The 27,280-nt window shown below is 46.0% G+C and overlaps 1 protein-coding gene across 5 annotated transcripts in view; it reads right to left on the bottom strand.

Moving 5' to 3' along the window:
* RREB1 (ras responsive element binding protein 1) overlaps positions 1-27,280 on the bottom strand; it is a 121,561-nt gene that overhangs the window by 68,015 nt on the left and 26,266 nt on the right. For 2 of the 5 annotated variants that reach the window (XM_048940589.1, XM_048940590.1), the window contains exon 2: positions 2,178-2,303. The exons of the other annotated variants lie outside the window; for them this stretch is intronic. The gene's annotated coding sequence lies outside the window, so the exon portion shown is untranslated. The remainder of the gene's footprint in view (positions 1-2,177; positions 2,304-27,280) is intronic. 5 annotated transcript variants of the gene reach the window in all.

The raw sequence follows: 27,280 nt of genomic DNA, 5'->3' as shown, positions 1-27,280 counted from the left end.
CAGCATTTCTTAATTTTAAGCAGTTAAAAGACTGAAATTCAATTCTGCAAAAATAGGATCAGTGTCGCATGCTTTTGTTCACATATGTATTTTCCATTTTCTTGCATGAAGCAAAAATGTACCATTTAAACAAAGATAACCACATGAGCAGGACGCACTGATTTCAGAGGCATAACTTTCTATTTGCAATAGGATATAGAAACAATAAGGATACTGGGCCAAATCACTCCTTCCTGTGGGAAAACCCATGGCAGAAAGCCTTCAGGCAAGAGAATACTGAGAGGTTTCTCTTGCAGCTTTTTTTTTTTTTTTCCTTAATAAATGCATCAGTGAGGACGGGGAAATGTTTTTTTCCACAGCACCTATGAGATCCCAGGAATCAGACAAGCAGTGACAGCAGGAATGCCCTGTGGCCCTGCCCTCAGGACTCTAAACACCCCAGCTGGGAGGTCACACCAATGGAGCCTCCTTCCTCCCTTTCCCCAAAAGAGAACAAAGACCTCCAGGAAAGAGAGACAAACAGGAAAGAGGCTGGCAAACAGCATGGCCTCAGGTTGCATTCAACATCTGAGCAAAGCCTCTAGGAAACAGGGAACTGGTCACAAGCATTCAAGTCATCTATTTTGGAGGCCCTCCCCAGCATCACAGTCACCCTCTGTTATGAAAGCAGAGGGCATACATGTGAGGGGGCAACAAACAAAACAAAATCCCAACAGCCTTCCACCCGTGGTCACAGAAAGGGACCCGGCTCCCTCCACGTGGTGTTGTTTCCGAAGCCATGAAACCAGGCAGCTGCAATCTCACACAGAAGGCTGCAGGGCCTTCAGCTCCTCCTTGTGCTGGAGGCCCATCCCGATGCCACACATAACAGGAGAGCTGCTGAGAAACAGGAGGCTCACAAAAAAAAAAAAAGAAAAAAGAAAAAAGCCTTGTTGCTTCCCATTCAGTCTGTACAGGAAGACACTTGCTAGACCTATTTCCTCCTCTGGGATAAAGTGTGACTCCACTGTATGCTAAAGCTGAGTCCATCAGCAGCTACTTCCCCCCTCTGCTAATGTGTATTTATTTGTATTTAATTTTTTTCTTTAAAGACCACTCTCAACTGTTACAGCTGTTCCTCCTCCTGGCGATGAGCATCACAGATGAAGCAAAAAGGAGAATGCAGGCCAGCAAGGGCTACAGGGGAAGGAAGAAGAAAGGAGAAGAGATGATGAGCCTTGAGAGTCACGATCACTTGACTTGCCAATGAGAGACAGCCACTCTAACATGGAGTTGGTACAAGTCCCTGCTCTGGTTTGCTCCCCTGTCTCTGCACAGGAGCTCTCTGTTTGGAATAGGTAGAAAGAAACACACAATACAGGCAAGGAGGGGGAAAACCTGGTGTGTAGCACAAAGCTGCTCATTGTTCTGCCTTAAAAAAATGTTCACATCAATGTTAAATTGGAAGCCATGCACTAATTGGGCCAGGGAAAGATTAACACTCTCAGCCAAATACTTTTATTGGTTTCATTAAACATGCCATAGTACGCAGCACAGAACACGGTGGGAGGAGCAGAAACAGGGGAAACAAATGATGGCTTTAGGAATGCACCCCCCACACACACGCATTTCAAACCACGTTTTCCTGTGAGGCCCAAACAGGAATCCTGAGCCTTCTTCATCATTTCCATCTTAGCAACGCTATTATCTTATTCAAGGCTTTCCCAAAGTTTTTTTGTTTTTTTTTTGTCTTCTTAGTGATAGAAAAAAATATCCAAGGATCATTTAAATGAAGGCCAGACCTTCCTAGTATACAAATTTAGAGATGAGCAGAACTTCAAAGAGAGAGATTGCATTTGAATAAACAGAAGTTTACCGTTTACCCTTGAGATCATAATACCTAAGAATCACTACACCACTTTCAGAAAGGTATCTGATGCAATGGTCTTGTACTGAGCGCCCACCAGAGGAGCAGATTTCCATCCCGGAGCACACAGAGACGCTCCCAAGCACAAAGGCATCCCCAAGAGATGCACACAGCCACCCAAACTACTTTTTGAATGTGATTTAGCTTCAAAGCTGGCAGGAAGGAAAGAGGATGAATACGCGTTGTGTGGGAAGAAAAAGGGGTTAATACCATTGAAAGCCACTGCCTCAATGCAAAGGAAAACCAAAAGAAAAAAGTCTTCCCAACTGACCTTTTTAATATCAACTGTGCCCTTGCTACTGAAGTGTTGGTGCTGACTCGGCACCCCAGCGGTAGAGAAATATACTGGCAGCGTCACCTCACTGTCACCACTGCTGGAGCACCAGTACAGAGCAGCCTATGGGGAAAGGAAGACAAGCATAAAAAAAACACAGTGGCATGGGAATAGCTGGTGGTCGGTTATTAGCTCAGCATTCAGAACAAGACAGGCACTAAGGATATTGCCCCAAAGCTTTTGAACTAGTACCTCTAAGTAAAGTTTTCCTCTGGGGTTAAAAAAAACAAAAACAAGCAACCATACAAAACCCAACAACAAACGAAACCTCAAAGACACCAAACCAAAGGAGCAACAGCTCAGGACACGCGCACTCTGGGCACTGAAAGACAGACCTCTCATCTTGCAATGACCTCTCAGGGTTCTTACTGATACAGCTGTTTTATCCACGTTAGCACGAGTGGAATACCTCATTCTGCAACTCTACAAATCCACAGCATCCACGTACCTCCTCTAATTTGACACACACACTGGCAGATAGGCACAGACACTGAATAAACAAGTGAAGCACACACTCACCGCCATGCCTTAAAGCACCACCTGTTTTAGGGGCAGGGCGAATAAGAGCAAGAAGACTTCCACATTGATGGATTATTTTGTGCACTGTTGCTACCACACCTAATAGCCTAAATTTTGAATATCCAAAGATGCTTACTTCTTCAGTTTCATCCCTTTGCATGCATGATGAGATATGTGGGCGATTTGGTTCTTCTTTAAGTTTTGAAATCTGCATTCTCATGATCTATGGACCATTAGCAGTCCTCAGGACTTTGGCTTGGATGACCAAAAGCATCTCTCCATGAAATATACCAGAATTTGAACTTTGCTACTGCCTTAAGCAAACTACCGCTCTGAATCACCACGATGCTCTGGTACAGTGCTGATAAGTCACAGGGAAAATGAGGAAGCTGTACTAATGTAACAGTGAGATGCTGTGCTGGAAAAGCAGGGGCTTCCTGGATGGAATTTTCCTGCATTGGTCAATGGGTTCAATGGCAGCGTTAATATAAGATGCATGCATACCTGTCTTCTTGGCCCTGCAGTTTGCTAACTTGAAGAGCAAGCACACTCCCGTCTGTCCCTGCACGCAGTGAGGATGGCACGACACGCAGCAGCCTGTGGTGTTGCTAGGCTAGAAAGGAGAAGCAAAGCACATGCTGCTGCACTGCCGAGAGCGAAACCAAAATCTGACAGCCCCATCCCCTGATGAGAAAGCTTTCTTCTCTGCCACCATGCCTTACACATCTGAGGGTCTGGTACAAACACACACTGAACTCTTGCCCAGCATCACTGCGCTCAGGATGGCAACATCACACGACTGACCAGCTCCTGATGAATTCTGAGATTTTCTAACATCTTATTCCTCCTCCCTCGTATCAAAGACCTATCTAAAAGCTGTTCCTCATCCTCCCTATCAGCTTGTGGGTTAGCACCTGGCCCTCCAGGAAGCCTTTGTCACCAAACTGCAGTCAGCCTTGAGAACGTGTTCAGACAAAAAGGGATACTGAGATTTCAAGACAGTTGAACAAACCTGGGGCCACAAGAGCTGATTTCAGACACACGCAAAAAAATGAAGTTGGAAAAACAGCAAAGCGAAAGCCAGCAAATGGAATCACAGATTCCTCCACTCCCTCCACATACAAACTCCCCTCCATCCTCATTTTGCCAGCTTCCCATACAGCCAGTGGGTGCAGGAGGCCTCTGGGGAGACTATCCAGCCCCGCAGCTCACAGTGGCCAAAGAAGCATGTTGGACAAGACAGACCTTCAGCGTTACCCAGTGTGCCGTGCCCCTGCTCCCTCCCCGCGTGCCGAGGAGGGACACAAAAGCAATACTGTCTGTCCTTATAAGCTCTGCTTTGCATGTGTTCGGCAAGCTAAGACAGCTGTGTGGACGGCTCGCAGAGTTCCAGGAAGTTGATGTGTTTCTTGGCTTGGACTCCAGTTTATTTGCCTTAGATGAAGTGGCGACCCAAGAAAATCTCTCCCCGTCCCCCTGGGCTGGCAGGCTACAGGACAGCAGCATGCCTTGGGACATGGCACAGGGTCTCTCCCCAGATGGACGGGCCTTCACCAGCCTGAGGCTCCTGATCGGGCTGAGGCTGGCCCACATCCTGCTTTGTGAGGAGACACTGTGGGACATGGTGCAGGAGAGCCTGGGAGTCTGGGAGCACGTTCCTCAGAGCCAGGGGCTGCAGAGCTCATCCCTGAAGGCTCCCTGCTGAGGTGGGAGGTGGGCCTGAGCTCCCCCAGCAGCTCTCAGGGAAGCAAAACCTCACTGCTGCTGCTGCCTCAGGGGAGCAAGGGAGGTAAAGAGAGGAAACAATCTGAAACGTAGCAACTGATAGCCCTGTGATTTCTTTCAATTTTTTGCCCTGCGCCAAAGGGTAGAATCACAAACCCAGTGAATTTCATACCTTGGAGGACAGAAAAAGAAAGAAAAAAAAAATCTATCCACTGATGCGCTATCACCTAGATGGCTAAGCAAGCAAGCACTGTGCTGAGGTAACGGGGTGCTTGTCCCAGTGCCTGAGGGGTGAGCTAGACAAATTGCGCTTGGGAGAACCAGACAGAAAACTTTTCAGTGTAAAAGAAAAGCCACTTCCCCTCCAGCCAAGGCAAGCTGCAGTGCCCTTCAGTTCTGAAGAAGAAAAGGCTGCAGGATGCAATGTGGGTGAAGTGGGACACTCAGTTCTGCTGAGAGATGCTGGCATCCCCAGCAATATACAGCCCATCTGAACCACGGGATATCTTGTCCTTTTAAGGTGGGCCAAGAGCAAGCATCTGTGCAGCAGCAGCACAGCTCGAGCCTGCAATCAATAGCCCCTGGTGTCACTTAAAAAACAGGGGCTTCTGTGCCCTACCAACTGGCCTTGCAGATGCCCAGGCACCCACCCGGTGGGGAGACAATCAGTCTGGTTGTTCCTCCTCGCGGCTTTGTGGAAACAAGACGGAACAGCAGCAGCGAGAGGAAGAAAAGCCACGAAGCTATGCGGCTGTGCCGCTCGCTGGCAATCGGTGCCTGCAGCTGTTGGGTCAGGAGGGGGGGCCTGCAACCCCACAGCTTGGCCTGGGGCAGCCCCAGACCCAAGGATGCAGGCAAAAGTCCCAGGCAAATCTCTGGAGGATGGGGTGGGAGAAACGAGCAAGCATTTTGCTGCCTCATGCTTGTTTTTCACACCGAGCTGGAGCTGCATGTGTGCAGCAGGACAGGTTTGGAAGGGATTACTGAGAGGCAGGATGAATCATGCAGAGGAAGACAGAAAATCTCCTGTGCTAGTGCCCTGCATCTTGCGTGGCATGCTGCTTGTGATCCTCTTCCTCCAGAGATCCATTTAAAGAGGGCTTCACTCACCAAAGGGAACAGTGCTGGTTTGCTCCCTGCACAGCCCCAAAAGAGCATATCTTCTGCAAGTGATGGCAGTGTGCCCTGTGCAGCACCTCACCAGGCAGCGTGCCAAAGCACTGCACACCACACAAGGTACTGCAGCAATGCAATGCACAACGTGAGAAAAGAGACAGAAATTACAGTGAATAAAACTCATTTCCTGATGGTGGTGCTGTCAATCATTACGACCTCATTGCAAGCCTTGTGAAAAACTGAGGTTATTACACTACTGCACAAGAATCTCCAACTTGTTTTCAGTGAAAGTTCTAGTTTTACAGGTTACGTAGAAAGGATAGAAACTACAGATGCTCAACAAAACATAAAAAACAAATTAAAGTAAATGCTTTTATATTTTAAAGCCTCACGTTCTTAAGGATAATCATGACCTCAGATGCTCAACCTGTAACTTCTTAACACATAACGATACCAACACAGAGCAACCCTTCTTTACAAAACAACATATTTTATACCCAGGAACACATGTCCTCCAAAACCAAAACGGCTTATTCTTTTTTAAGAGGGAAAAAAGATCGCAACATCTCCATGCATCTCCAACATTTAAAAGCCAGCACAGCTGTAGGCTAGTGCTACTTGAAGATGAGAGCCTCCACCAAATCACCAAGCTCATTTTAAGCAGAAAGAGATTCAACACGCAAATGTTTTGCAGAGAGAATGATTCAAGAGTCTGCAGCTCTCCTCGCTGCTCTTTTCCAGGGAGCATGACTTGCTGACAGGATTAACTACTGCCAGGCTCACGAAGCTGGGAGACAGCTGCCACATGGCAGCCATTTATTACAAAGCTCCACTCCTCTTAAGTTAGGAAAGAGGCAGACTATTTCATCTGTGTTATCAGCAGGGTTCCTCTGCTCCACAGGCTTTGGAGACCAGGCTTCTTCTAAACAAACATCTCCTTTTCTACTCCACCTTGTTAACATCCTTATCTTCCCGTCTTCTGTTTCTGGTCAGCACAGGAACTATTCCCTTTATCACACTTTCCAAACAAATAAACAACACATTTATAAGTCAATTTAAAATGTTCAGTAACACACACACTGAAAGAGATTTTTACAGAGTTTTAGCTTGATGTTCTAGGAGGGGGAACCGCATGTCACAGGGAGAAAAGAGAGAAGTGCTGGAGCGAAGGGATTCTGAAATATTCTGTGCAACCTTCACTCTTCTGTCCACCTCAGAAAGCATTTTTAATGTCACTCTCCAGTACAACATCCAAAGCAGCTACACAACCTTTTGTGAGCGAGATAACCAGCAGTGCTGCTTCGTACTTATATCTCCACAGCAGGCAGACCTCAGCCAGAGCCACAAGGCAAAGCCACACTCCTGCCCTGCACCGCAAAAGGCACAACAGGCTTCAAGTCAACCACCTCCTACAATCTGTAAATGACCAGAAACAGACACACACCACCGATGTAATCACGTGATATTCAATTTAAATGACCATCGATTGCCATTCTCCCATCATTCTGAACCAGAACTAGAAGATACAAGCTAGCTGCTCAATTTCACCTGGAGCGTTCTAATCAGATATTAGCAATAGGTGCCAGAGTACCACAGATCTCTCAAAGTGGGGTTTATCAGTTCCTCATGGTAAAGGAAGAACCCAGCCTTGAGAAAAATGTCTCTCCCCCTTTGCTGATGAACAGCTGCTGCAGCCTTGCGAGCACTGCTTACAGCAGCTGGGCAGGCAGCCTTGCTTCAGCATTGTTTGGAGAGCTCTGTATTCTGAAAGTCAGTGTTTGTTTTTTGTTTGTGTTAGGTAAATTAATTACAGCGGTAGATCGTGCTGGCAAACAGGCAAAGCATCCCCAAGCTGAGACCCACACAGAAGAGCCACCAGGGAAATTTTAAACAACAATGCTACTTGTCAAAAGTACTCTTCAGTATGAGTTTTCTTTCTATTTTGAAGTAAATACGCTGAAACTAACCTGTGGGAGGTGTTTCCTGCACACTGACAAAACGAAACAGCATCTCTTAATTTTCATAGACTGCAACACACATGCTAAAAAAGAGCACAGGAATCCAGTTCTGCAATTTCTTTACCAGATGAGCAGAAGAAGCTTCCTCAGAAAAGACCTCTCTCCATGTGACCTGAAAAAGATGCATTCTAAGCCAAGAATTGCCTACACTCACACAAACACAAATCCCCTTCATCTACAAGCATATCAAGCTGCTGATCTTCTCAGTTCCTTGCCACATAGTTTTTGCTCTAGGACTTTAAAAGTCTAGGAGGCATTTCAAAAGGATTTTACAAAATACACAGGCCTGGCCTTGCAAAAGCTCATGAGGAATCCACGGAGGTCATCGTGGAGCTTAGACAGTCTGCAAACAGCATAATCCACGTGCTGGTGGGGTGAGGAATGCCCACAGTCGGGTGGATGGGCCTAAAGACTTCTGCAGCAGTGGGATCCTCCAACAATGCAGTAAACCAACAGGAAATGCCTGCTGATCTTCAAAGCTCGTCAGCGGGAACAGTCCTAAGTTCCCTGAACGGGAGCACTCTGGTAGCAAGGCCACAGTCCTCTTACATGCTCAGAGAAAAACAAAAAAACACAGTAAATGAACAAACATCCACTAACGTTAATAACTGCAAACACCGTCAAGACTGACCGCCTGCTCTGCAACGAGCCTCCAGATCCATCCAGCAAAGTTTTGAAGCTCCTCAGCACAAGAGCCGCAGGGATTAGGCAAGCAGCTTACAGCCTCTGCAGCTTTCTTTTTTTCTATTATGGGCAGTCCTACGCACATGCAGCCTCCTGGAATGCAATTCTCAGTTGTTCAGACAAAGGGAGATGCTGCAGCCTGCAGGTGTAAAAGGTACCCACTGTAACTCTGTCAGGACCACTGCAGTGCACGGCCCCATTGGCAGAATCTTAGGTGCAGCCCTCAGCTGTCAGGCAGGCTGTACAAGTCACTGTGAGTAAAGGGGAGTCTGGACACCTGCACATCACAAAGAATTGCAGGAAGTTTATTTCAGGAAAGCGGAGGGAAAAAAAAAAAAAAAGAAAACAGACCAAATTGTGAACAGGTTTCTTCAGTAAGTGAAGTTTCAAATTGCTGCTCCTCCAGCCAAAAACGCCTGCTGCTGGTCCAAAACCATCCTCCTCTTCCAAAAGAACAGTTCTACTACTTCACACATTGCCATCAAACAGACAATTCTTTCCACAACTCACGTATGAAAAGGGCAGCTCACTCCCCTCTGCTCAATCCCTCTGACAGATAACATCGCACACCCCAAAACATTATTCTGAAACAAAGCAGCACAAATTATGAAATGTTCAACTCGATTGTGTAGTAGTTGAAAACGTTAACCACGAAAAAAAAAAAAAGGAAAACCAACAAAAAACACAACACAGAATCATAAACTGGATAGACTTGGAAGGGACCCATAAGGATTATCGAATCCAACTCCTGGCAAATTCCAAAACAACCAAAGGCACACATGGAACAGATCAAGTGACCTGTGCGTCCACTCACAGCCATCTCAACTTCTGCAGCAGTACAGCAAGAGTTTGCTAAGAGGAACCCTGACTAATCTCTTTCAGCTATTCACACACAGCAAAGCAACAGTAGAGGATCACAGTAGGACCCGTGACACTGAAATTCATACTTATTTTCATAAGGGATGTTCCCATGTGAACGTCTTCTCAGTCATATATATATATATACATCCACACAGCCACTTTGTTTCAATTCCAGTAATGAAATCACCCTATAGTTTTAAGCCAGTCCATACTGTGGTAATATGTTGCACCAAAAGTAATGCCTCCTATTTCTTTCCATGTAAATAACAACCAATATAAAGAGTACAAAAACACTGCTTGATAGAGCAGATTTTCAGCTACAAAACACTATTTCACTGTTTGGTCTCTATCAACATCCAGCAAACATCAATGACTGTCAGTGGGTGTCACTTTTTCCACATGGAGAAATTCAGTGACACACCTTTGCTTTGTATGCACTTCCATATCAGACGCCATTTTGTCAGACTGCCCCTCTGCTGCCATCTGTCACACAGCAACGATGTGGAATGGAATACTGGTGGGAAGGTTCAGCCTCTACTGCCTACCACCAGCATCCACCTGTAACACTGTGGGCCTACATCATAAAATAGGAGGCATTACTTCTTGAGCAGCCCTCGTGTACTCCTGCACTCATTCTGTCGAGGCCACTTAGGATCTACTTCACAACAAGAGGTGAACAATACCAACACACTTCTAAGAGAGACGTAAAAGAAGAAATGATCATCAGACATGGTTCTCTGAACAGGATACAACTCCTCAAAGGCGCAAAATGTACTTCTACCCAAAGTCCCTCCAAACTTCATACACAATAGATGTTAATTCCGAGCAGAAGGACACAGAACATCTCAATGGCAGAAAATCTCACTTCATACTTTTCCCGCAGGTACTAAACAGCAGGAGCTATTTTTCTTCTCCAGTTCAGACATTACTGCTTTGCACAAAGTTTCATAAGCATTCAGGAGCTCAAATATTATATATAAAGAGGTGCAGGGGAAGAATTCAAGGAATTAGTGGCAGTCTCACCTGTGGAGAAGATAAGTGTGTATTTTAATGAGTTTAAACAAGAAACTAAAGGAGAAACCAAACAAAACCACTAGCTAAATAAATAATTTTTCACTGTAAGGTGAAAAACGTTCTCAGCCTACCCACTCATTTCACACATGGTAATGTGAAAGTATAATTCTACCAAAAACTAGAAGACAGTCACCAGATTTGTTTCACTTGTTTATTCATCTGAACTTCAAAGAGAGTTTTTGAAGCTGGAAGATTTTGCCAGCCCGACTTACTGACAGCTGAAGACAGAAAGGGGCCTTCCCTCATCTATTAGGGTCTTGCACAACACAAGAGGCTATGGGGGTCTACACTTTTTTAAACAGAAGGAGCAGCAACATGTTCAGCATATTTCACAATGAACTCAAAAGACATTATTCAATACAGATTTGACATTAAAAAATATGGAAGCTGACAAGTTCAGAGGATTCTCAGTAAATATGCCCCTATAAAACTTCCTAAACGTGGTGAAACAGGGATAATTTCAGAAATAGCAAGGTCTTTAAAGTAAGCAAGCTCCACAAGGGTTCAGTAGTTGGAAGGGTTATCAGACCTCTGGGGGAAGTCAGGGGCTCCATCTTGGCAATGTTTCATCCCTTCGTATACCCAGGAGACTGATTACACCATGATAAGCAATTAGGAACCCCAGGGAGGACAGTTAACTGTCCTACCAAAACAAAAAGGCTGCACAAATGTAAGTCTCACTAGATTAAAGAAACACTATCTGAAGAACAGCAAATTTGTGTTTGCTCCTTTCTACTGGAACTAGCAAAGATTACGCTCTGCCTACATATGGCACACAAAGATCTCAGAAATCCCAAATTTGAGCACGTACTTGCTGCTAAATTGGTAACAAATGCTCTGAAGCATTTTCTTTCCCAAGACACCAGCGCTGTGATGCAGGAAAAAAGGAGGAGGGATGGAGGGGAGGAATACAGTAAATAGTGATTAGAAGACTTGAAATAGTAATCTCATTCAGTTAAATTTGTTTTCCTCATTGTTAAAACTGCGCCCAGTCGAGCGTAAGCTGCCAAAAGAGAGACCTGGAAGGGCTGTGGGAGGCTCCTGCTTGCAGCAAGGCACCTACATCTATCACCATCCTGCCCGCATTAAACATTTATCTCCAGCAGAACCAAGGGCTAAATTCACCTTCCACTGGCCAGCTGAGGTAGAAGCTCCAGCACACACCACCACTGCTAGTGATGGTGTAGGTTCTGACTTACGTCAGGCACAATAAATTGCAAAGGACTTTGACAGCTTAAAATATGAAGGAATGCTTTTCAATAAGACGACCCCCTGTTCGTTTCTGCCCTTTTATCTTTTCTGAACAGTTTGCCATCCAGTGATAGGAGGGAACCCCAGCTGCATAGCCTGAGCTTTTATCTTCTGCTGACCATGCAACAACACAAAGCTCAGCACTGGATTTCCTGCTGCTTGCCTAAAGGGGCTGTTCAGCTTGTTTAAATATTACTTGCCTTGAGAGCCTTGGAGTTGTGCCCAAGCACTGTACTGTATCTTCCCAGCATCCATTTCAGCATGTACTTTAAAGGTCTTTAGGTTCGATGTACTATGCTCTCCCTTGCGACAGGAGGAGCCTGATGCCTCCAGGAAAAAAAAGAAAACCCACACAACTCCTCCCTCTCCCCCCCGTTAATCCCCACGCCTCATTCTGTTACACAGTGAACAGAAGTCCCTCTTCAGCCCAAAAGCATGCAAACATATTTAGTTCAGTAAACTGAACCAATTACAACCAAGGCAAAGACATTCCAACATGAAAGTCGGCAGCTAGAAGAAATCAGATGCCATGTATCACTTACGGCAAGCTACCAGAGCCCTGTAAGCAAACAGCCAACAAGGTACAGGACCAAAAGAGGACTTTTAAGGCGAGCTGTAGCACTGCAGCCTCCTGTCTTGTTGAGTTTAGGAAGTCTCCAAAGTGCATTTTAGAAAACAGGAATCTTCAGATGGGACCTCCTCAGAATTTGAGAGCAAAACGCTGTGTTGCTTTCTTTCCTACTTCAGAGTGGGGATGCACATAAACTGCAGCTTTTAGAAAAGCAAGAAAGAATCAGTCTGTGCAGACTCTTTCAAAGCCCCTCATGTTCACAATTACCATGCCACAGAGAGGCTGAGCTCTGCTACAAGGTCAGCAGCGAGATAACCTTGGCCGAATGAGAAGCCCTGTGCCAGCCAGCCCGGCGGAGCATGAGGTGGCTCCCGTGTGGCCCAGCAGGCCTTGCTGCTCTCCACCCCACATCAGGGGAAAAGGACGGCAGAAAACCCAGGCTAAAATCAACTCATGGAACTTGTGGACACAGATGTGCTAGTAAGAAAAACTTCAGCCAATGCTGACTGCCAGAACTGCCCTGGAAGAAGATGCCCCTCACAGCCCATCTTGCTGCTATGATGCAGTGATACATGTCCCCCCACAAGCTGATTTAGAGCTACAGCTGGAAGGAATCTCAAGGCTAGATGTGGAAAACAGTTTTTAATCCATTCTGCTTTGCCTCAGTCTGCAGAGCACAGACTGATTTAACCTGATGTAAGCCACGGCTGTCATTCAGAAGGACAGACAGCCAGTCCTCGCTTAACCCCTCAGCTCCCGCTGCTCCCTTCTCCCTCATGCCTAGGAGTGACCAGGGATGATGAAATCGGTCATGAATTTGTGGTGTGTTTGTTTTTTGTTTTTCTCTATACATGCACACAAACATTTCACCAACAGCCTTCAAACAGGGTAGCTGAAGCATCGTCAAATTACACCCTCTATTTGAGTGCGGGATGAGAGACCTGAGCAAGAATGTTGTCTGTAACTCTATTCCTGTGCTGCTGCAGTACCAAGGAAAGATGAAAAGATGTCGTGGAACAAACTCTCAGCCAGTTCCATCTGCAGTCCCTCCTCCCGCTTCCCCTCACTCCTTTCCCTCAAGCTCAGAGCTCATTTGCAGTCCCTCTGTCATAGAGAACATCTCTCACCATTTAAAATTCTACCTGAAGTTCAGCTCTCCAATTTACCCGGTGAAAATAAGTTCACCATAAAACATACTACCACAGTTAAAATGTCTGCACTGCATCTCTTCCATGGCATCCCTGGAAGAGGGGAGCAAGAGAGCAAGAGCAGTCCCAGGCGGTCCGTCAGTCATTTTATTGCTTGTCTATCCAATCTCTCCCAGATCAAGGACTGGGTGTACCTTTTGTGCAGCACTAAGCACAAAGCAAACAGAAGTCCAGAATATCTCCACCCTCAGCCTCCCTCAGAGTTCACAGGGCTGATTTAAACTGCATTTTCCACATTTTTGTTTGTTCACAAGCAGCTGTAAATGACCCTGTCCCCATGCACAAAGTTATCCCCCCAAAAAACAACTCATGCTTCGTTAAGCTACACCAGTAACAATGCTGGCACAGTCAGCCACCATGTGCCTCTACGTGTCTCAACCAGAGCTACAGAATGGTAAGCAGGGCAAATCGCTCACCTGGAGTTCTCAGGTACTTTAGAAAAAATATTTACAAACCTTGGAGCCTTGAACTTAACCTGCAGCGCAGTGGGAATGGCACACATGCTCCCGCATTGGCAGCTGACCGCCTCCAGAGAGTGGCCTTTACTGCATAGTGCATCACCTTAAGGGGATGGAATGGGACAGAAGTGGAGAAAAGAAACCAAAGCTGCATGGAGCAAGGACATGCTGCCTGGCTGCGTGTCCTCAGGCACTGCTAGCTCACATTGCTTGCACCATCTGATCGCTCAAAGCTAAACATGGAATGTAGGTAGCAAGTCATAACGCTGTGCAGGACTGGAGACGTGACTATCAGCTGTTTCTGCATTATAATTATTGCACTGAGGTACAGCAGGACCAAATATTTGCCTGTGCGGATTTCTGCACTGCTTTAATTCATTAAAAATAACAATGAAGGCTGCATATCACTTACAGATTCAGGATTACTGTCACTTTTCTGCAGGCCTGGGATTCCCTATTTGGGTTCACAGTCATCCAGAGTAGAGGAGGGACCAGCGTTATTTTGCTTTATTCAAAACAGCATTAAGAAATCAGATTTCATACGGCTGTGATCTGTCTCTTCTCCCCAAGACAGAAAGAAATTCTAAAGACAAACACACTGAAGCAGCTCTCCTGAACCATCATGCTCTGCCTTTGCAAGCAGGACTCGGTCATGTAGCAGGAGGGTTGGACAACATGATCTCCAGAGGTCCCTTCCAACCCCTCTAGTTCTGTAATTCTATGATTTCCCCTGCTGCCCGCTTCTGCTCCTATGCTTTCTTTTATTTTTAAAGTTTCTGCTATTACTAACAAGAATAATAAGAAAATCTTACTGTGATATCATCATTTCCTTGTATTATCATATTTTCTGGTGAGCTGATGAATTTGCAGTGATCCTGACCCTCAGCTTGCACTGGGCCTAAACTGATGCAAACGGTTTCCTTCAGTTCTTTCTTTCTCCATTTTATTTTTGTCCTAACATGCACAAAGTACAAGCACAGGGCTGGGTTTTGCAACTCTGGGCTGCAAATGCAAATATCTTCACCGGTACAGCTGGAAGGGAAGGTTTAACTTTTAGGCAATTTGTTACTGTACCACGTTCAGAATTAAGCTAAGCTTAAAGCACACATGTCAGTGAGGAAATGATTTAAGCCAATGATTCAACACAACTTACTGTCCATGCTTTGCCCTGCACATGAAGCTTAAATTATCGAAAGCACAATCTGTCAGATAGTGACACTAATTTTAGTACAACACATCAGCAGAAAAACAACAAGAATGGTACTAGAACTGACCAAGAACTTGTAGCAGTATGCACACAAACCTTGTATGTTACACAAAACAATACAGGCAGCGCAAACCAAGATAGCACTGACTCCTTCCAAACGACTGCAAGCCAAGGGATGCTTCCAGATTATTCTGTAGATACCTACAGCTTCCTGCTGGGGTGTGGACTCCCTCTACCCACCCCTACCAATCCCTTAACAGAAACAAATGAAGGAACACATTAGCACTTTTCTAGATAAAGATGCATTCACAGCAGAATCCCTGTGAGGGCTGAATACAAAGGGATGCCCTCCCCCTTCCCCCGAACTTCAAAGTTGCCATTTTTTGCATGAGCAGCAAGGCACCCGGATGCAAGGTGCTTATCAGGAAGGTGGCAGGAAGGGACCAGTGCAGCATGAGCCACAGCTGTGCTCTAGCAGGTCAGAGAGGCGTGCTGGTGGCCAGCAGACCAGAACTTCTGTTAGCACCAGCAGAACACCAGTTCTAAGAAACCACTTCCTACCGATTCTCCCTCCTGACAGCCTGCTCCCTACTGTCATTCAGAGCAACCAGGCAGCTGATCTCTAGCCATCCATCAGAACTGGCTAAAACAATGTCACCCAGCCTACCGCATCAACAAAAACCACCAACGAATCCAGCCGGTGGTTAACTGCAAACTTTTGCTTTACTGACAGCATTGCACCGAGGAAGGTTCTTTCTTTTCCATCCCACAGATGCAGCTCTCTCAGAAATCCACTCCACACAACCTCAGATTTACAACTAAAAACATCCTACACATCTGCTTCCACCTGGTGGATTACCAGAGATTGAGACTATAACATTTTTCAAAACAATCATGTAAACTCACCCTTGAAATCAGCAGCACGGTAATGCTGTGGGCAGCACCAGAGGGGAGGAGCACTCGGTTTGGGGGGAAAAGGGAGCTTGTGAGAAAAGAAACACGAATCACTATTTAACTCCTTCTCAAACTCCATCTTTTCTCTCTTGGGAAGCAAACAATAAAAGTGACCTTTCTTCCATTTTGATGAGTTCCTCAAAACAGAAGAGAGCAAAGCTATTCAATATTGTTCCCCGGTGCTTCTAATGAACGAATATCTTCTACCTCAAATGTCTTGTCAAAGAAAACACTTTCCACAGTATCTGCTTCCATAACCAAGAAAAAAAAAGTTATTTTTTATATTTTTTTAAAGTGCATATTAAAAACACACACTGCACAGACATGCTGCACATAACCAAAGCAAAAAAAAATTATCCTGAAATGTTTTATTAATTGCTAGCTTTAACTATGGAAACCTGGAGCTATTGTAACACTCCAGCAAAGAAAATGAAACAGGTCAGGGAGTGTCCTGAAATACTCTCTACTGCAAAACCTTTCTGACCTTGTTTTGAAAAATGTCCTTGCTATGGTACCTGCAAATGCAGCTTTTGCAGTACCTTCTAATTCCATTTTCATATACATATTTTTATAGTTCCAGCACCAGTGGTATCTGATCCTCCGCACTTGCAGCCCAGCAAGACCCACTCTGGAGCACGAGCTGTGGCATGCTCCTTTCTGCTGCTGCAGTTTCTCCTGCATGGAAGAGAAGGTGAGCAGTGCTGCAGCCTTACTCTTGCACTATGAGCTCATTAAGATGCATGCAATGCCTCTGCAACCACACTGAAGGACTCAGTCTTGGTCTACTCAGGCCTCAGACTCCTTCTACTGAGGAGATCTATTAACTGCCACAGAAGCTTCCAACAGCCACTGTCAAAGGGTCTCTGGGCAAGCTGTGGTCTGTAACAGAGGGCTACCAGGACCATGCACTACGTGCCCAAGTATTTATGAACTTCTGGGCCTTTGTTTTAATTTAAGAATCATAGAACGGCCTAGGTTGAAAAGGACCACAATGCTCATCTGGTTTCAACCCCCTGCTGTGTGCAGGTCACCAACCAGCAGACCAGGCTGCCCAGAGCCACATCCAGCCTGGCCTTGAATGCCTCCAGGGATGGGGCATCCAAAACCTCCTTGGGCAACCTGTTCCAGTGCTTCACCACCCTCTGGGTGAAAAACTTCCTCCTAATATCTAACCTAAACCTCCCCTGTCTCAGTTTAAAACCATTCCCTCTTGTCCTATCACTATCCACCCATGTAAACAGCCATTCCCTCTCCTGTTTATATGCTTCCTTCAAGTATTGGAAGGCCACAATGAGGTCTACCCAGAGCCTTCTCTTCTCCGAAGAGACCGTCTGCGTTTGGTAAGGTGTGTAAACCTTGCCAGACAGCTTTCAAGCTATGCTTACATGGAACAGAAGCACCAGCAAAGTTAAATACATCCAACAGAACAGCTTTTTTGTCTGACACCAGCAAACCCCTTACGCAGAAATTCTATATCTGTGTCACAGCACTGGAGAAATATTTGGGCATTCACCACGTTGCTTGCTGGTGAAACAGTACACAGATATACAGGTACACAGTTGCTACATTGCTACATCAAGATGCAGGGCTACATTCCCAACTTGAGCATTCACAGAGCTGATCCAGCTTACTCCACTCTGGAGTCAGAGGGACAAGAGGATGCTTGGCTTTCATGGGATCGTGTGCAGGCTTCTTCCTCCACACATATTGCAACAGGCATCAAGAACAGAGTAAGAGCAGCTGCTGCCACCTCCGCCAGTTTATTCCATCAACCACTGTACCTGCAATCTCCCACCCCCTTCCCACATCTCAGCACTCCTGCAGCAGAACTTTGAGGACCAGAAAAAATGATCAGACTGACCTCCCACCCCCTTATAGGGTAGTGTAGGTTTGCTTTTTTCTTCTAATAAGAAGAGATGGGACATGAGAAAGAATTCAAAACCTGAAGTTATTTTCCCTTAGTTGCATACTTACAAATGGCGAAGTTCTTTTTGATTATTAGTTTTATTACTTTATTTTTTTCTTCCAACCAAAACAAACGTGGCCTGAAGCTAAACACCTGAAATGTGGTGTTCCAGCACAACGGGTTAAAGCTTAGTAGAGCTGCATGCAAGTGAAAACAAGGCTCAGAATAAAGGTGCCCGATGATCTCTGACTGAAATACTCGTGGCGGCCCAGCTTCTTGCTTGCAGAGGAACTTACCAGCATTACTGTCCCAGCTGGCTCTCTATGTATACCTTGAAATTAGGAAGCTGACTAAGCTCCTCACAAACTGGTCTAGTCAGTCCCAGTCACCCCCATCCTAAACCAGTGAAAGTTGACAGCTTGACATCCTCTCGAAAGGTGAAATGAAGTCTTGAACCACAGTGGTGGAACTGCCAGCAAACAGTACAGATACCTTTTTCCTCTAGTCCAGTTGTTGTCCTAGCCCCTCATCCCAGAACTCAAGAGAGATGTCCAGCACATTTTTGGACTTGCTGACTTGAAGTCCATTGGACAAACTCCATTTCTGGTTGTTCACAAGTCAAAAAATGTTTGCTTGGAAAACAGAGCAGAAAAAAGCTGCACTTCTCTCACAATCACTCCATCCCAAGAGCCACAGCTTTAGCACTTCCAGTTTCCCATATCATTAAGTGTCTTGCAGTACTTGTTTTTGTAATCATTTTCCATGCTGTCTACACAAAAAGCTATCTCGGAAGCCAGAAATACTACATTCCTTACACATGGACCCTTTCCAGACTCATCCCAATACTTTCTGTGCTTAAGGTCCTATACATTTAAGAACACGAATCACTACAGGCCCAGCAGTTAATTCATTTTCAAGTTGCCCTAATTATGAGGCTAAACATTGTTTAAACTTCTCTGTCCCTGATGTTCCCTAACTTCCCATGGAAGTCAGACTGCCTCCCAAACGTTCTCAGTTCACTGTTGCAACAATGGCACTCCAGCATCCTGACTTGCCCTCTGATAAGCCACTGAGCCAGTTTGCATTTCCGCGCACACAGAGGGCAATTTGCATTAACTACTACATACACAGCATCTTTCTTTCCAAGAACTCCTGAGTGAGAAGCCACTTGTTTTCCAGCTTTTCCTTTTCAACTCTTTCAGGACAGGAACACCTCTTCCCGCTCTTTCCTCATCATCTGCATTCTGAAAGGTTACAGCCCATGGACCCCATGGCAGATGCCAAGGCCTTTGGTGTCAATGAGTGGCCATTAGCTACAACATAAAGGCTCAGACGAGGTACAAAGTGTAAAGTTTTTGGAAGAACGTTTAAAATCCAAATGCAATTTTTTTGCCCATCTTCTTGAATGTCAGGCAATAGAAATGCCAATAAAAGATGTCACAGCAAGAGAAGCCATCAGCCAGCTGTCCATGGTCTGATGATAAGTCCTTGGCTGGAGGGGATGGAGACCCAGCCACCACTGGTGGGACACACGGAGCTTCTACACTCCTGCTCCCCTCAGTCTCTCCACAAGACCTTGTTCTGATGACCAGGCCTCACGTTCAGCTCACTGTGGCCCTTGCACCTCTTTGACACAATGAATGCATCATCACTGAGCATCACTGGTGGCAGCCTGAATCCCCATGGATGGCGTATGCAACTTCTCCTCCTCCAGCTGTAGCACTACCATTCTGGGGCTCAGCGGCACAAACTCAAGAGTTACAAATAGAAGCAAAGAGGTGGTCACTTCCCGAGGTCAAAGCGTACCTGCAAATGCAGGTTCACAATGCAATGCACAAATATTTATTTTCTCTGTGTACTTTCACATCCCCTGTGTCTTGGAAAGCTCTGGTGTTGGTTTTTTTTGTTTGTTTTGTTTTGTTTTTTCTTTTTTTTCCGAAAGGAAGAAAAAGAAAGAACAAAAATCCCCAGTTCTTCCAGTTTCTGTACAGGGAACAAATCCTCCAGTACTCCCTTTGTGTGCTCAGGCCCCTGAAAGCTGCCAGAAACAGTCGAAGGATGGGGGATGAAAGAAGTTTTCTGCGATTAATCCCGCTTTCAAGAGGCTTTAGAAGTAGCTATGATCAAACACATGCAATGCATTGCTCAAATCAATATGAAAACTCAGAATGGAAACTATTTCAGAAATCACTACAGCTTTAAGTTTCCTATTTATTTACATTTTTGACAGTAAAGGATGAATGGGCTCCCAATCAAATGGCTTTTCAAACCCAAGATACAATCTCACACAAACTGGTATCTGTACATCTTTCTCGTACATTTGTATCATAGACTCAACGGTACAAACATGAGGAAGCATACCTACAAGGTTCATAGTCATACCTCTGCATCAAGATCTTTACTAAACAACCCGACCAAAGGATGCCTGCTTTTAGCACACACGGTTCCACATCGACTCATTTGCAACCTGTAGTACAGCTGTCATTTAGCTCTGGAGACAAAAGGAGACACGCTTCTCCCCCAGTCTGATGTAGTAAATCCACGGCAGTCAACACAAAACCCACAGAGACACAAGAATCAGGCCTCTGGGATGATACGCTTCTGACTCCTGCATGGTTAAGTCTGATGAGTTTGCTGAAGCACAGCTTTTAGCCAAGTGCTTTTTCATACTAACTCATCCACAGAGCAGAGACGATTAATCACTGTTCATTACTCACCTTCTGGCAACACCCACTCTAAGCTAGGCACCGTCCAGACACATCAGGAAGACGGTCCTCATCTGAAGGATCTGTCATAAAAGGGAGCCATTTCTGAGACCCGATCCCAACAGCTACCAGGATCCACCAGAACAAAGCTGCTCACAGGATACCTTAAACATGAACACAATTCTTTCAAGAAGTGACAAGATCCGTAGTAAATGCACCAGCTGTACCTACTTTTCACTGCCTGCCAACCCCCACATGAATTGCAGTACAAATAATTCTTAGGAAAGGATGTTGCTGAAGAAATGTGGAGAATCTTCACAGACTATCACAGCACCCAAATGATCAGAGCCCATCACTTGGTTACAGTACATAGGAAAGTCGTTATTCTCTTCTGCAGCATTAGTAACTTCTCAAACAAAGAAGCCTGATTGAGGCAGACAGTGAGGGGCTTATCAGCTTAGGAAATGGGAAGGATGGTCCAATTAACTGCCAAGCAGTCAGACATAATTCATTCTGACGAGGCCAATGGGAGACGAGTCAGAGAAATGCATGTCCTGTCCATTTACGTAACACCTAAACATTCCCCCACCGCAAACTCTTCTCTTCTGCAAGCTAAATAAGGAGCAGGCCGCCAGGGGAAAACCCCCCTGCAGCTAACTGGCACTCTCTCTGACCAAGAAACCATCTCAGAGGTACGAAAGGCATCGCCATGCACTAAGCTGTTGGAGCCAGGAGCTAAGAGCTGCCACCAGGCAGGGACAGAAGGCTCCACACAAGGTTACCTCACCACCGCACTGTCACCTCGCAGTCCAGGGAATGGGGAAAGAAGTAGAAAGCACAAAAAGGCAAACAAAACCTACCCCAGTCTAGGTTGACAGGCTTCATCTCCTTTTCTCAAACCACTTCAGAAAGAGTCAGAACAACGCTAAAGCCATTTCACAATATTTAAAAGAAAAAAAAAAGAAAAAAGCTGAAGGCAATCCATATGTAACAGCTGATGAAGAAAGCTGTGAATCCAGCCTGAGTGCTGCTTCTCACATTCTCTGCTGCACTGAGTACACTGCTGGCACCAGGTGAGCAAAAGGAAGGCACAGAGAAAGAGGAAGGGGAGAAATTCTATGAAAGATGACAAAATGAAAAGAGAAAGCTTGCAATGGATCATACCTTAAGCATCACCTAGGAAGCAACAGGTATCTGAAACAGAGAGGGAGAAAAGGAAAACACCTCAAAAAGAGTCCCTAAGCTATTGATTCATAAACATGAGCCTTGTATGACATTTATAGGAAGAGAAGCATTTTTACTCTGCAACAGCAGCACATGCACAGGACTCAGCCCATCCTTTGATAACTTGTCTGTAACCCCCCTCATTTCTCAAAGTGCCAGATCTCAGGCTGTCGTGATCCCAAACACGTGCTTTATGTACTATGGACAGGATGATTTAAAAAGAAAAGTCACTGGCGGGATATATTTACGTTACATATGGTGACATCCTATTTGCCAGCTGGTTACCAGGAGCTAAGGAATTCACGCAGTACCAGTGAAGTCTCCTTGCAGCAGGGTGTTATAGCGAGCACACACCAGGCTATATATGGTATGTTTACTGAAGGATTAGGCATAAACATGTTACAGAAGGACCGATGTTGTGCACCGGACACCGGGCTTGCTGCTTGGAAAGCAGTCTGTCACATACCCCTTGTGCTCCTGGCCACGGGTGCCAGTGAAACCTCTAGAAAACAGGAACAGGTTATGCTGTGAGTAATGATTAACTGCAGGGAGTATCAGCCCAGCCAGCTCCACCCGCCTGCATTTCCCATCTCCTCTCTGCCTCCTCCGGTACTTCAGGGACCGGCTATCCACAAGGCAGCCAGGCAGAGGGCATGACGTGCAGCCAGGCGCATGCTGTGCTGTGCAGAGGGGATGATGGGCACAGACAAGTGCACCCATTCCTTCTTCACAAACAGCTGGCAGAGGGAGAGCCAACGCCGCAGCTCCCCGCCTGCCGGCAATGCAGCCCAGCCTGCACAGGCCTATTTCATAACAGGGGGGAGAAAAATCCTGAAAGGGCAGAGGGAGGAGGGTGGACTAAAGATGCCTTACAGCACAGCACAAGGTTCGTATCTGGCTTCAGAGTCCTGCCTAACCTGTTCTATGGTATGTTCCGTTTAACTCTCGTTTTGTTGGCTTGCTTTTCTGTTGGCAGCTGGAGCCAAGCTGCAGCCCCTTCTCTGCTCTGACACCTTTCACCCTCTGTCATGCTCCAGCACGAACACTGGCCCACGAGAAGGGGATGCCAGAAAATGAAACGTTGAGCCCAACACAGGCTGATCCTGGACACGTGGCATCTTTGTGACAGGAACAGGAGCAACCTGACCAACTCAGCAACACTGCCAGCCCTCCGGTGCCAGCCCATCGCCTTCATCGCTGCTCCTCTAGCACCTCAGAAATAAAAACCATGCAAACAATAAGGAGGTGGGGAAGCAAAGCAGAGAAAACCCCAAGCTACACACTCAGAAGATTGCATGCCCTGAAAATCTAACCAGAGCTGGTGCAGGGGCGGTAGCACTGGGACACGTTCTCATCACTACAGCAGATTTATGTCTTCATTGTGTGCAGTAACCACAGGGTTAATGGACAGCCCAAAGATCAGCCATATACCTGCTAGGCAACACAGGCATCAACTCAAAAGCTCTGTGGGGGGGGTTTGACATGGGCTGAACAGTTTGTGACCGATGGCAAAAACGTGGGTTTGCTCAGTAGCCATTTTAAAGAACAGATGCAATCATCACAGTAACACAGTAATAAAAGAACCGGGGGCAAAAACATGGGGCAGAAACATGGACCCCTAAAAGCTCAGCAACACACTCACGGCTTGATTGCAGCAGCAGCATGCGTGAAATGCACTGAAAGAAACCAACAAAGAAGAGAAATGATTAAACGACCTTCAGAGCACAGCAAATCCCTCAGAGCAATGAGTGCTGGGCACAAGAAATGTCCTGATTTCCAGTCAGTTGTTTCATATGTTTTCCAGGGAGCTCTCGTGCTGTGGGAAAGATTTCTGTGTGCATTGAAAGTAAGCCTGCAACATCCCCTTCCACTCCCACAGCAAGTATGCAATCCATAAAAGATTAAAGTGCTGCAGACATATGCTTCAGCTAAGACTCTTCTTTTTTCTTCTTTTAATCATATCAACAGTTCAGCACTTGCTGCATTTTATCAATCTATTTTGCCATCCCTTTTTAAGGCAGTAAGAGGCAAGGGGGAGAGACGGAGTGCAAGTGCGTGAGCCACAGGCAGCCTGTAACTCAAACACAGCTTTACAGATGTATTTACTACACAACTTGTCTTTGGGGGCTTTTCAGGCCTGGGCAGCCTTTGTCTCTGCACACTATGCACTAACAAATGAGCAATCACCCAGAGAGCAGACCGGCATCTTTCCATGGGGTCCACCAGGAAGCTCAGACACGGAGATGTGCCTGAGAAATTCCCCACTGGTTACTAGAAATCCACTGGGTCCTGAAGCCTGCTGCAGTTCTTAACTGTGCTGCAGTCACATGAAAGAGAACAAGTTTCCTCCTCCCACCCGCATCCCGTGGGTAACGTTGCGTGGGCAGTGAATATACAGAGAAACGCAGTAAGGGTGGGCTGTAAAGTTGTACGTATTTCTCTTTGGTGGGGGGATTATTATGTTTCGGTCAAACCTGCCCAATACTCAGAATGGGTATCCAAAAGAGGGTGAGCTGGGGAATCCTCATCTTCTGCACCATCACCTTCTTACAAGTGAGCGCTGCTAATTTACCCTGCTTATTAAATACAGTGGAGGAGCACGGAAAGGATTTCTACATAGTACAAGCTCCGAGGTGGTGTGGCTGCTTTGGAGGTGTTCTTATTCGTTGGAGGCACTCAGCAGGTAAGTAAGCAGAGAGATGAGAAGAGGGCACTGTGCTTCTGAGGAGAAATGCCAGGCATTGTGACAATGGCAGCAAGCAGAAAGTGTGGACTGAGCAGTGATTTAGCTGCTGGGGCCAGGGCTTCACACAGCCTCCCTTGTGGCTGTGACGGAGCACTGTGCCACGCAGCCCCTCCTTCTGCCCCAGGCACAGTACAGCTAAGGGCTGCAGGCCTGTGCTGTGGCCAAACTACACTGACCTTAGGCAGGGAGTAACTGGGGAGAGCAGCAAAGAGAAGCAGCAGGTTTCACATCGGATGCCATTTCCTAGACATAAGTGAAGCACACAGCATCTTCAATTCGCTACATCTATTCGGTCAACAGCGAAATAAGAAGCATGTAGGAGAGGAAATAGAGCGGTTCAATGAAACAGAGTAAACATAAATAAGCACAGACATGTTCAATGTGCTAAATGCATTTCCACTGAAGTTATAACTGAGTGCCCCTGATAACACAACTACATCTGTAACATTACACTCCGCATCCACTTCATAAAACATTTAAAAACTTGTTTTTGCTTTGGTCCGCCTACACAAAATAAGGAAGAAATATCACTCATCAGGAACTCCCTAAGAAAAATAAGCCTTCGAGTGGCAACGTACACTCACTGAGCAGCACTTCTTTCTGCAAAACTACTGTTCTTTATACTTTTTGCATTTGAAAGCTGCAAGTCTCACACGCGCACACACAAAAGACAGACAGACTGCTGCTGTGGACAAAATGGTGCCATTTAATACAAAAATCTGGTTTATGCACAGACTGGCTGTAGTGCATGCTGGTCCAAAGCAGAGTGGGATGCAGCCAGTTATATCAAACAGTTGTGCCCTCAGCAACAAACGATGCATTCATAAAGCTGGGAAAGCCTCTGTCTAGGGGCTCTAAGCTCTGCAAAGGAAACAATCAGTTGCTGACATTTTCTGAGGGAGGGGATGGTGAAAAGAGGTTGAGGGGGAGAAGTATGATCTACAGGAAAGTTATGTGCAGAAGAAGAATGAAAATACAAGGAATAAGACAAACTGCCACTGAGCTACCTTTGTACCCTGACTGCATTAGCTAGCACAAATGAGCAACACCACCTGAAAAAGACATGCACTTGGAAAACACTTGGCCAGTCAAGAGTGCAAAAGAAAAGGAAGACGAGAAACGCCACCCTTCTTGTAGAACACTGGCCCATGAAGACACGACAGACATCATGCAGGCTGCAGCACACAAAGCCGCATCTGACAGCTTCACACAAGTCTCTTACCCTCGCCTTTATTAGCTATGCCACCTCCACACTGGTAACGAAAAGCCAACATCTGGTGCTAGCTAAATGTCAGCACAGACAATCCCTTCAATAAAAATTTAAAGAGTCTGCATCCTAACAAGGAAGTCGCTAGTGTTTTCAATGTACGACCCTCCACCAGAGCTTGAAGGCTGAAGCAACCTAGGCTCTTTGTCTGGGGAACTTTGCTGGGCCCCCTGCTACCTCATCATGGGGATGCTGGCCCTGTGTGGCCAATCAGGAGGATTTACATGGTCAACAACCACACCTGGGTGTCTACCAACAAGCCACAGGATGGAGAAATCCCACCAGAGTGCCAGCCCTGACCAGGCTCCTACAGGAACAGCAGGTCATACGCCTTATGCTTCCCACTTCACAGTGCTCCTGGCCTCAGGGCTGCCAGATGCAGGCTGTGGGTGTACTCCTAAAGTCCCAGAATGTCCCTTGCGTGCAGACAGTATCTGTGGGTGCCCAGGTCCTGCTGCAGAATGGGGCCAAGCCATACTGTCTGCCCTCATCCCAGGAAGTGGGTACCAGGCCTCCCCAGACTGCAGCGCTGTCAAATCCTGCTTAGACCTCAGATACGTGAGACACCCACAGAAGTGAACATGAAAGTTCAGCATGTTAATAAATACATACAACCTCCTCTGTTCTACTGAGACTGGCCATTAAAAACCAACCCCAAAATCACAGATTGTACCTGAAGTTCAGTGGCAAGGCCAGTGAGAGTTTCTCTAAGAGGAGAAATGAGCTAAGGCCTGTCTGCACACTGATCAAAAATGAGAAATGTCTCACCAATCACTCTTGGCTGCCCCAAGGCTACAGCAAGGCATGCACTGTGTTTCCTGCAAGCATTTGCACAGCACAGAGGTCTCTCATATCTTAAAGGAAGACAAAAGCTTTGTAGTGAGTTGAGCCTGCACACGGTGGTTGTGGAGTAAAGAGATGTCTTCCCCAGACAGGAAAGACCCAGTTAAAGGACAGATGACAGAAAGTTTGGGTAAGGGTTGACAGAGTGAGCCCCTATCAAAGGAAATTCTACACCAAAGATTTAAGAGAATGCACTGAAGATTCTGTAGGGGTATCTAGAAAGGGATGTGTAATTCTTCCTGCCCACAGTGTACCTGACCGTTTGTTGAGATCCCTTCATGAACAGGACTGTGGCACTGCCAGTATACGTGTTTTTCCACAGGACTCTTTTTTTTCTTTTCTAAAAACAGGATGAGTGGTTCATCAAGAGCAAGCCCTTCCTGTGCCTCTGTGATACGAGCAGAGAAAACCTGTGAGTCTGTTGGAAATGAGGAACAAAAGCCGGGAGCACACCCAGCCAGTTGTAACAGGGAAAAATGAGCAGGCTTTCTACTGGTATCAAGGTACCAGAGATGAATGGTAATGCTTTGGTTTACCAACTGAGAATTGTAAATAATTGCTATTGCAATAAACACTGAGCTGTATTTGCATAAATAATCTCAATAAAACTTCATGAAAAACCACTTCATTAGTGCTTGTTATCAGTTGAGGACTAACAGTAGCTACACAACTGCTAATGCCTTTGCAGAGGCATTAAAACAAT

This window comes from Lagopus muta, chromosome 3 (genome assembly GCF_023343835.1).
Source record: "Lagopus muta isolate bLagMut1 chromosome 3, bLagMut1 primary, whole genome shotgun sequence".
Classification (NCBI taxonomy): domain Eukaryota; kingdom Metazoa; phylum Chordata; class Aves; order Galliformes; family Phasianidae; genus Lagopus; species Lagopus muta.
Note: the sequence above shows the minus strand (reverse complement) of the source record. Positions and strands in the feature narration are given on the sequence as shown.